The sequence below is a fragment of the Arvicola amphibius genome, chromosome 15, assembly GCF_903992535.2.
Source record: "Arvicola amphibius chromosome 15, mArvAmp1.2, whole genome shotgun sequence".
NCBI classification, from domain to species: Eukaryota; Metazoa; Chordata; class Mammalia; order Rodentia; family Cricetidae; genus Arvicola; species Arvicola amphibius.
Window position 1 is genome coordinate 27,874,205 of NC_052061.1, and position 9,982 is coordinate 27,884,186.

Sequence of the window (9,982 nt, forward strand, 5' to 3'; positions counted from 1 at the left end):
CAATTCAGTGAAGTGAATTAGTAATATTTGTAAAAGGCAAATCCAGCCAATAGTGACCTGTTTGCTAAAGGAAATCAGTATTTATCAATGAAGACCTCTACCAAACTTGTGAGATCCTAAAACATCCTCCCTTTCTTTCCCAGGGACCACGTCTTCTATGAAAAATTGCTCTTGCTTTTCAGCAATTTCCTCACGTGCATCATATTTCTGGCATCACAAAAAGCCTGTAGTCCCTTCCCTTCTGGATCTACTATCTTTACCCAGAAACCCAGCTCCGGGTGGTGCCGGGGTTAGAATTTAGGAGTGGCGGCAGTAGAGGGAGCTCTGCCAGCATCCATGTCAGGGTTGTACTTATTCTTTTTTCCAGTAAGTCACAACAGTCTCCATAAAAAATTCACACCTGGTGAGATTCATAGTAATTTTTCTAATGACTATTTGCATATATCAATTCATCGTTTTAGGCCTAAAACACAGGAAATATTCTAACAACACCTGCATTGTGTTTGCCTTACTGAGGAACTCAGAATCACTGAGGATTCAAAAAAAAAAAAAAAAAACCCTGTTATCATACCAAATCTGTTCTGTTCTATCATCTTAAATGCCAAGCATAGATATCAAAATCAATACATAAAATATATTTGGTACAGCGCTATCACATTTCATTAGCTTCTCTGGTGGAAAGCGAGGAAAATACTTTATTGTGGCTTCTCCCTTATTTATATTTATTCTACTCATCAATAGTGGGCTTGTTTTCCTGATCTTGAAGCCTAATTCTAGTACTATTTTTCTGAATTCCCTGAAATCTTCAGTTCTCCATCCCACTGGGCCCCACTTGCTTTTTCTAATCACACACCAGCAGTTGGTGGCATAAAAAGAGCCATTGACCTTCATTGTAAGTGGTCTGTTTAAAACATCTTTCCTGAGGCTCCCACAAGTGAAAGAATAAAATCTACAGCTACTTCTGCTAATTGCATGTGGTAGAGGAGGAAGCTTCATGGCTGAGCCAACAAATGGCAAACACAGAACACCAGTGTCAAGTCACAGTAAGTGCCACAGTTACCTCTAATCATCAACCCAATTACTCACCCATCTTGGGACTCAGAGAGTCTTGGAGAACAGCCACAAGCAGTGACATCTTTCTGTTCAAAAGAGAGATTTCTTATACTGTTTACACCTAAAACCAATGGTAAAATTAGTTTAACATTTTAAATACTGAAATGTATTATGCAAAAATTAAAATAAAATTAAATTTAATGTCTCTGTCCACAGTCGTTAAGACTTAGCCTATCACACCTGGTATGGATTTCAGGGTTTTTTATTTATGAAACACAGCAAATGTAATAAATATTTATTAAGCAAATCTTTGGAGCCATGAATGCAATTGCATATGTGCTTAACCCAATATTTCAAGAGCTGAGGTTCCGAAGGTTGTAACAATACTTTGATTGTGATTTCTTATAACATTGTCTCCTGAGAATTTTGAGAAATCTGAAGGAATTGCTTTAGCAATTTTTGTGAAATTAACACGGTTAACTTTTATATATTATTTTTTTGTAAAGTCCAGGGTCTTGATGGAAAAAAATGTCTCTCATAAACGAGCCAAAAAAAGTTATAAAATTAATACATTGGATAAATCTCTGTGAAGGCCATGAACTGAAAGACAGTAAGGGGAGAAGTTGATAGGGAATGAGAAGTTGATGTAATTATATGGTAATCTCAAGACAATAAAAATACTATTTTCAAAAACCAAACAAACTTAAAGAAGATTACCATTTTCTTCAACTATTTCACTAAGGGCATGCGTGTAAAGGATTATAAATCAGCAATCAACACATGTAATAACATGGCTTTATTTATTATAGCATCATTCATATTAGTCAACTTAAGGAATATTTATATCCAATGTAATGTTGAAAATAGAGAAAATGGGGTGTTGTTCAGTGAAAAAGAAAAAGAAATCATGTCATTTTCAAGAAAAACCAGATGTACAGCATCATGTTAAGCAAAATAAACCTGATTCTAAACAGCAAATATCACATGCTTTCTCTGATGTGTGGCATCTAGATTTTTTTTAAAACTGTATCAGAATGTGGGAATAGAACAACTGTGTGCACAAAGAGAGGGAGGTAGTGTTAGGGTCAAGGAAAGATACGTGAGTAAAAGAGCTGAATATGACCAAAGTGCATAAATATGTGCATGAAAATGACCTAATAAAGCCTGTTACATTGCACAATTAATATATCATAATGAAAAGTGGCGCCGGGCGGTGGTGGCGCACGCCTTTAATCGCAGCACTCGGGAGGCAGAGGCAGGCGGATCTCTGTGTGTTCGAGGCCAGCCTGGTCTACAAGAGCTAGTTCCAGGACAGGCTTTAAAAAAAGCTACAGAGAAACCCTGTCTCAAAAAAAAAAAAAAAAAAAAACAAAAAAAAACAAACAAAAAAAAAGTGGCCTCAATTATTTTCCAACTAGTCAATGTACTGAAAAAAAACTAACAGATAAAAATAGAAGAAAGTAGAATTTTTCAAAGTGCAACAGAGTCAGTGCACTAGTAGAACCACTCTAAAAATCTCAGCAGTGGGGACCATGAGACCTGTGCCAAGAACTAAGTGGAAAACCAGAAACTGGAGATGGGTTTTTGTTTGATTGAGAATCAGCTGATTTACAACGTCCTGAGAGATGAAAAAAATATAAATCATCTTTAGCTATTTTATTGTTTGCAATGAGTGTCCTTTGTTTTCTGGACACTGCTTATACCTAAAGAATGAGTAAATGAAGGGAATGCCTTAAGGGATTTTAGACGTGGGGAAACCTCGCTGCTTACTTATAGTCAGGAACTGATGAATTCAGTATCCTTGTTCTCCTTTTGCTTTGTTCTGGAGTTATGAAAACAAACAAGGCAGGGCCTTACTTTTGGAAATGTGAGAATGTTCACTGGATATGGATATGGAAATGTTCATGGATATTGAAACCTTATCTTCAGTTATTTTCATTTGAGGGGATTATTTTCATAAGCATGGGCAGGTGAACATACCTCATCTAAATATCCAACTAGTTAAATGCTTAGACATGCAACTTTGAATTTCCAGACTAGGGATGTTCAACCTGTAGATTAAGAGACGTGGACATTAAAAAAATATTGTTTGCTATATTAATGATTATATTATGTGGCATTTAACTTTTAGATAAAGGGGAAACTTGGGCGGGTGCAAAACTGGACTAAAAGATGAAATATTTGAGAAACTTTATTCTGCAAAAGCTAATGGAAAACATCTCTCTTTTGGAACAACTACAGTAACTCTATATAGAAACAGAGGGAGGCAGTATAGCCTGACAAGGGAGGGATGGTCACAGCACAGGGACAGTCTAGGATCTTGCAGTGAGCTGGACAACCCAGAAAAAAAATCAGGAAAACTAGTGTGAGGAATGTTCTAGATCATGGTGTTAATGAGTGGTCAGCATTGTACTGAGAAGTAATCCTCAATAGAAAGTACAGCATCCTGATCTTCGGTATTCTTTGCCTTCTATGTCATAAGCTTCTTGAATACTCAGATCCATAAAAGATCAAATTTTCTAAGAAGAGTATTACAGTAGTCTTAAACACAAATACAGAGTGAAAATATAGGCCTTCTTTGCTATCTATGTATTGGGTGAATTCATAAGCAAGTGAAGGGAGGGCAATTGATGAGTTGGGCCTTATGTTTGCACTGCCCCTTCTGTAGATTATAAACTACTGTCTTCAATCAGGCTGAGACGTTCAAAAGTTAATTTTTATTTGTTTTTACTTATATTTATTTACTTTCCAGTGCTGAAGATGGAATCCAGTGTCTCAGAATATACAAGAATCAACCACTGTGCTATTCAATTACCAGTTCCTTATTTGACTCAATTTGAGTGGAAAACTTTAGGTCATAACTAGGCTTTCTAGTATCAATATTCAACTAGATGATCAGCATTCACAGGTTAGTGTTGAGCTGTGAAGTATGATGTTCATCACACAAAAACAGAAAAGATGACCACCAAGAGTGAAGCAAAGGATTAAACTAACTGATTAGTACCAGGAATACTGTGATCACAGTCCAGAGAAACTGATAATATCACATTATGGATGTACCAGGTATGGTTAAGAACGAGTTCGGTAATTGAACTGTAACAAACAAGGACCCCAACAAGTAACAGAAAGTAAACAATCACAATCACCAGAGGCTGGACCTGGAACACATACCAGTGTAATTATCACAGCTGCTAACAGGATTAACCGCTGGGTAAAGGGCTTGAGCTAAAACGCATTTGGTATAATTCAAACCCGGTCTTAGCCAAATGAGGGCTTCCACCTGAGAACTGTTACTCAACATCACTGAGCTCCAGAGAAACTGATTGTTCAAGACAGTCTCAATGGAGAGCTGTTGGTTCATTGTCAGGGATAGATTCATAAAGTGCTGATGCTGATATCACGTGATGGAACTGGCAGGAAAAGGGAAGGCTGGCAGGCAGAACGGAAGCAAAAGGAGGCACAAAGCCAAGAGGTGTCATTTTGACAAGTAGTCAGGAAAACAAGTTAGAGGCACGTTACCAGATTGTGGTGTTATTCTTTTAGCCATTATCTTTATATCTTTTTAAAGAAGTAGGTCAAAGTGAAATCAAATCTCTGGGACGCGTAAGATATCATTGATTTTTTTTTTTTTTAAATATGGTTTAAATCGTTTGAGTGGATGTTTTCCAAACCAGTCATCTCAAAATGCACTCTGCAGCAAACACAAGCACAACATATCCTGGACCTTCTGCTCTGTTTGTCAGGAGTATACACAGAGAATCATCTGCTTTTTATTGTGTTTAATTTTCCCTGCGCCTGATTTACTTGATTGACAGCAGAACTAAGTCATCCGAATTCTTACATCGATGGAATAAAAGTGACGGAGGTGCAGACTGTTTTATTTGGAAATAATGTTTGCACTCGTATCATGATTTACTTTACAATCACTTATATACTCAATTATTTCAAAACAATACCATAAACATTAGAATTTTACAGCCCAACAAAATAAAGCTATCACTTTTCCCACTGCCTCTATGGCTATTCAAATGGAATTGTGGTTTCCTCTTTAATTTCTAATTTCTCTCTGATTCCATTGCCATTACCCTATGCAAAAGCAACAAATCTCCCGATTCTTGTCTGTTCCATTCTTACAAATGTTTATTATACTGTTATTTATTTATGAAGCTGTATTTTTTGTTTGCAATTGCCTTTCATGTTCTCAAACGTTACATAACACTATCATACAACATGAATTATTCAGTTTCTTACAATTTTAGTAAATAGAATAATTCTGGCATATTGATGCATAAAATTCTACTTCATTCACTTTCATTTCAGAACAAGGTTCCAGTACATAAATATCTCATATTTTATTTATCAATGTCATATGGATGTTTATTTAAATGGTTTCCAATTGCTCTCATTACAAACAATGCTGTAATTACTTTCTCTGGTCTATTTTCCCAAATATATGCCTAGAAGTAATTACTTCACTATATACTAATGCGCAGCTTGTGTCCTTTAAAAGATACTGAGGAAAATAGAGAGGATTTTTGGGCAATTTATTGAGCATGTAGCAGCTCTAATTCTTTGGTTAAAGATGATGCTAATTGTTACAGGAGTTTTTAAAGATTAAAGGGTCTTCTTCTATATGAGTTCCAGCAGATGAGGGTAATAATTGTGACTATGGACAGAGAAGAGTTAAACAAAGGGCCATCACTAACTATTCATACATTGGTGGTTTTCTATACAGAAAAGGTCGTCTATGCAAATGACAGGCATCTGTATTCTGTCCCAGTGTATCTCAGTTACTTTCATATTCAGAACCATCTTTGAGTTTCTGAGTTTGTGACCTGCAAACATGGGCGGTATGTCTGTGTTTCAGTGACTTAAAAACTGAAAAAAATAAATTCTTTTGAATCTGATTTCACATTCTCTCCCTTTACCTTGTCTATTTTATATTCATTTGCTTTTCCTTGCTGAGGCTTCTTAGGGCTTTCAACTAAATGCAAACATGAAATGAAGGGTTTCCTGCAATTTCAAAGCAAAGCAATTTGCCTAAAGGGAGAGAAGGTGGTGAGTTGTTGATTGTCCACAAACAATGATTCCCAGAATTCATATGAAGGAGCAGGAGAGTCTGTGCAGGAGTTGAAGGCTAGGACTGTAAATACAAGTGGTTAGCACTGGGAAGAAAGAACATCAATGATTAAAAATGATAGTCTTGCTGTGAATTGGACTCTGTGTTCCACACCTCCATTACCTTCAGAGCAAATGGCTACTTATATTTGTGGATTTCAAAATTCTGGAGATGAATGACGCATTTCTGCCTCACACAGCTGGCTTTTCTCTCTGATTATTGATGTTAGATACCTCTTCCACTATGGCAACTGTTAGTTATTAGCTACCAAACTGTTAGTAATATGCATGATTCTTGTTTTCAGGGCAGAAGATTATACCCAAGGCCTTGTACTTACAAGAAAACCACTTCAGTCCTGAACTCCTCCATCTGTAATATAAGAGTAATATTATATAATAATAACATTTGTGGACTTCTGGAGAATGTTTCTCTTTGTCCAAGGATTCTGTTTCTCTATGTACTACAAAATAATGTATGGAACCATGAAAAATACAAAATAAATTACCTCTAATTTATTTTTCTTTATAAAGAATCACAATAAATGCATAGCATTTAATTAAATGCATGCATTGCAGGAAACAAGTAACTGCAATTGCATATAAGTTAGAGAACCAAAAATATGACAGAATACAAGCAGATTTCAACTGTGCAAGTGAACACCCTGTTCATTTTAATTCATAAATAAATTACAACATAAATATAAAACAAAGTTTGTTACAACCTTATCCTTTGTAGTGACACTTTATGCATTTTATTCATCACTTAAACCCAGTTTAACCATTTCTACAATAAGTGTATGTTTTCATTAAAATTTCATTTTACGTTACAATCACAGTTTCCCCGAGCCCTCCTACTGCCACCAGTTTCCCTCCCAGCATCTGTTTTTACAGTGATAAAAAGTAAATTATAATAAAAATATTGTCAATGATTAAAGATTTTTATAGCAAAGGGGTAAAATGAGAACAGAAAAAAAAACAGGTCTGAAGTAATCAAGTTGTACAAAGAATAAAATCTACAAAATAATACTTTATAATGGAATTACATGTGTGTTCCACCATGCTTGTCCTAGCCCTGGACAATTTAAAAAGTACTTTTATGTTTGAGGTCCAGTGCTAAGTACTTTAGAGGTACCCTTGCTTAATCTTCTTAATCAGCTCTGTTAGGTGAGGCTGTGGCACTCCCACAAGGGTGGGAAGAGACAGCTAGTGTCTACTAACTCCAGGCCCACCTGTTTCTGAAAGGACAAGATTATGGCAAGAAACATCTAAAAGTGCTGGCCCTAGTCACATATCATGCAAATGTTACCTCCATGTGGGCTATTAATATATCCATTTAACAGCAGGGGAAGCCGGGCAGTGGTGGTGCACACCTTTAATCCCAGAACTTGGAAGACAGAGACAAGCAGATCTCTGTGAGTTCGAGGCCAATCTGATCTACAAGAGCTAGTTCCATGTTAGGCTCCAAAGCTACAGAGAAACCCTGTCTTAGAAAAGCAAAGCAAAACAAAACAAAACCAAAAACCAAAAACCAAAACAAAACTAAACTAAAATCAATAAAACATGAGGGGAAATTAATGTAGAGAACTTGGGTATTTGCCAAAGATCATACAGAGAACAAGAGGACCAAGCAAGAACTGGGAACACGGGGGCTAAAGAGACAACTCTGCAGTATTAGCTGCTCTTCCAGGGGACAGAGATCCCATTGCCAGCACCAACATGGCTCACACTGTCTGTAATTCTGAAGCATGGTGACCTGATGCCCTTTTCTAGCCTGTATGGCACCAGGGGCTCATATGGTGTAGACATATGTACTCATATGACATATGAATGTTTGACTTCCCCTTTCCCGATTTGTATTCCCCTGATCACCTTTTGTTGTCTTATTGCTCTAGCTAGAACCTTAAGTACTATATTGAGTAGATATGGAGAGGGTGGACAACATGATTTCAGTGGGATTGCTTTGAGTTTCTCTCCATTTAATTTTATGTTGACTTGCTGTATATTGCCTTTATTATGTTTAAGTATGTTCCTTGTATCTCTGCTCTCTTCAAGACATTTATAATGAAGGGACGTTGTATTTTGTCAAAGGTTTTTGTTTTCAGCATCTAATGAAATGATCATGTGGGGTTTTTGTATGTTTGTGTACATGGTGGATTATATTGACCGAATTTTATATGTTGAACAATCCCTGTATCTCTGGGATGAAGTTGACTTGATCATGGTGGATAATTTTTTTCAAAGTGTTCTTAGATTCGGTTTGCCAGTATTTTATTGATTATTTTTGCATCCATGTTCATGGGTGAGAAGGGTCTGTAATTCTTTTTCTTAGTAATGTCTTTGTGTGGTTTGGGTATCAGTGTAATTGTAGCCTCATAAAAAGAGTTTTGCAACATTCCTTCTGTTTCTATTGTGTGGAACAATTTGAAGAGTATTGGTATTATTTCTTGTATGAAAATCTTGTGTAATTCTGTACTGAAACCATCTGGCCCTGGGCTTTTTTTTTTTTTTTTTTTTTTTGGTTAGGAGACTTTTGATGACTGTTTTTATTTCTTTAACAGTAACATGTCTATTTAACTTGTTTATCTGGTCTTGACTTAATTTTGGTATGTGATACTTATCCAGAAAATTGTCTATTTCCTTTAATTTTTCCAATTTTCTGGAGTACAGGTTTTTTAAAATATGACATGTTGATTCTCTGGATTTCCTTTGTGTCTGTGGTTATAGCCCCCATTTCATTCCTGGTTTTGTTAATTTGGATATTCTTTCTCTGTTTTTTGGTTAGTTTGGATAAAGGTTTGTCTATTTTGTTGACTTTCTTGAAGACCCACTCTTTGTCTCATTGATTCTTTGTATTGTTTTCTTAGTTTCTGTTTTGTTGATTTCAGCTTTCAATTTGATTATTTCCTGTCATTTAGTTCTCTTGGGTGAGTTTGCTTCTTTTTTTTCCCCTAGAGCTTTCAATGTTCTGTTATTTTGCTATTGTGAGATTTCTCTGGTTTCTTTCTTTAGGCATTTAGTGATATGAACTTTCATCTTATCCCAGCTTTCATCGTGTTCCATAAATTTGAGTATGATGTACCATCATTTTCATTGAACTCTAAGAAGTCTTTAATTTCTTTTCTTCCTCCTTGACCCAGCAGTAATTCTTTTGAGCATTTTTCAATTTCTATAACTTTGTGGGCTCTCTGCAGCTTGTGTTGTTATTGAATTTTAACTTTAAGTCATGATGATCTGATAAGATACGGGGTTATTTCAATTTGTATTATCTGTTGAGGTTGGCTTTGTTACCAAGTATGTGGTCAATGTTAGAGAAGATTCCATGAGGTGCTGAGAAGAAAGTACATTCTTTTCCACTGGGTGGAATGTTCTATAGGTATCTCTTAGGCCCATTTGAGTCAAAAATATTTGTTAGTTCTTTTCTTTCTTTATTGAGTCTCTGTCTGGCAGACATATCCAGTGGTGAGAGTGGGGTAGGGTAGTTTCCCAGCATTAGTGTGTGGAGCTTGATGTATGACTTAAACTTTAGTAATGTTTCTTTTACAAATGAGGGTGTCCTTGTATTTGGCATATAGATGTTCAGAATAGAGACTTGATCTTGATTGATTTTTCCTGTGATGAATATGAAATGACCTTCTTCATGCCTTTTGACTAATTTTAGTTTGAAATCTATTTTGTTAGATATTAAGATGCATACACCACCTTGTTTCATAGGATGATTTGATTTGGAAAATATTTTCCCAACACTTCACTTTGAGGTAGTGTCTGTCTTTATAGTTGAGGTGGATTTCTTGTGTGCAGCAGAAGGATGAGT